Here is a 1852-nt window from a genome sequence, read left to right as displayed (position 1 = left end):
AATAAAGAGTATCTTTACATTAGTGTTGGTTGATTGATGGGAAGTTAACCCAAATGTTTCTGCAAATATTAGCTTCAGACAACTGACCAATCTCGTCATAAATATTATGAAATACCACAAAATGTATGAGACATCGCTTTTGTTCTATATGACCTAATTGAATATACTTATGGCTGATTTATTATGCGAAAAGTACTAAACTGAAAAACGAAGGAAACAGCACCAGATCGAACTTAACACTACAACAGTAATTTTTGTTCTAAACTTCAACAATCTAAAAACAGGAACTAACTGAGAGGCCGCTTTTTTCTTTGAACTATAATAATGGGAACTACTGCGACGTTTCAAGGGCTGCGTTTGTTGAACGGCGTTTTTCTTGCTATAGAGCCAAGGCTTAAGTCGGTAGGCTTCGTTGGTCGCAGTAGTTCTGTACGTTCAGTAAAACAAGTACGGATCAAGGGCGTTTGGACAAAATGACAGGTGCTATATGGAATTGCATTTGGTGCAAAGAGTTAAATTATTACAATTGTTAAACAAAATGTGCAGTGAACCAATATTTAATTTAATAAACATTGTAAAAGACATTTTCTGAAATAAATATTAAAAATTGGTTGGTCAACAAGCGAACTATGCTAGTGATGTAAGACAGGTGTCTAGATTAAGTGAAAGTCATGACCATGCCCGTGACCTGCGGAAAAAATATTTTTTAACTTAAACCTTCAACTAAAGCTTGTATTCCCTGATTTAAGGAAAATAAGCAAAGTTTAGGGTAACTTTTGTACCTAATAGTAGGAATTGGGTGTCTTCCAATTAGTAATATGCGTGTAAAACACTCGACGAGTTAGAAGACGTTATTGTTTATTCATTAATTTAATTCAAGCTGATTTCTCATTTTTAAGGATAGTAACTTTTCAAAGGACTTCAAGTATGTTCATTCAATTCTTTCGTGCGAGTCTCAACTTGTTTAACTGGTTCTCAGACGAGAACCATTAATCAGACTTGCAAGTAATAAAAACACATACCGGTATGGTATGTTTTTTACCGGTATGGACGAGCCCGAGCACTCAGCCAGGCGGTGTAACCTCCTTAGTGTAGTTATTGTGCATTTTAGATTCATCCCAAGCCAGCTGCAGCAGCAGTGGTGGAATAAGCAGCAATCCTGTCGACCCATTGAACTGCATTCACCGACTCAAATTATTGGGTAAGTATAGCCTTGCATTCCAAAGGTTTTAGTTTACATTATCTTTATAGTGAATTTTTTTAAAGAAATGTTGTTATTATTTTGATATAAAACTAACTTTATAGTTTTCGTTCATTTGTTACCTACCAGAGTCGTTTTGTTGCCTTTGTGACATAAAACCTCTTTTACACCCAACCCTTACTACACTTTTATGAGACTTTATTTTTTATTCGTTTCTCGTCCTACTGAATTCAAAACTTTCTAAATTTTATATAAGCATTGGCTTTTTAAATAAAATCAAGGTATTGTTATTTTAATATAAAAGTTTGTTTCAGATCTCAAGACTGGCTCTCGTCTGAACAACCTGGAATTAGTCCTTTTATGGTCAGGTAAGAGCCAATGAAATTATGAGAACATTTTAATCCAAAACATACTTCATTCACCTATACCTTCTGTTTTACGGTTTTAACCAAATAAACAACCTATCAATTTTGTGATCTCTTGCAGACCAAGTCAAAGTCCTTACAAAAAATGGTAACCACGCTGGTGCTTTGGCCTTGTTGGAAAAGCGGTGGAAGTTAGATGGGAGCTTAAAAAACGCCAGTCACCAACTAAGGATGTGTGTTGTTCTGGTCGCAACATCCAGAAACAGAGAGTACAACAGAAACAAGA

At 35.3% G+C, this 1852-nt stretch overlaps 1 long non-coding RNA gene across 1 annotated transcript; it reads left to right on the top strand.

The window, feature by feature from the left end:
- The first annotated feature begins 378 nt into the window (after positions 1–378).
- Positions 379–1569, top strand: LOC146159132 (uncharacterized). The gene is made up of 3 exons (XR_014494632.1): positions 379–480; positions 1112–1201; positions 1516–1569. It is a non-coding gene; the product is annotated as an uncharacterized LOC146159132 (long non-coding RNA).
- The last annotated feature ends 283 nt before the right edge of the window (positions 1570–1852 follow it).

The sequence above is a fragment of the Ascidiella aspersa genome, chromosome 3 (assembly GCF_963924565.1).
Source record: "Ascidiella aspersa chromosome 3, kaAscAspe10.2, whole genome shotgun sequence".
Taxonomy (NCBI): Eukaryota; Metazoa; Chordata; class Ascidiacea; order Phlebobranchia; family Ascidiidae; genus Ascidiella; species Ascidiella aspersa.
This window is presented reverse-complemented; position numbering and strand designations above follow the sequence as displayed.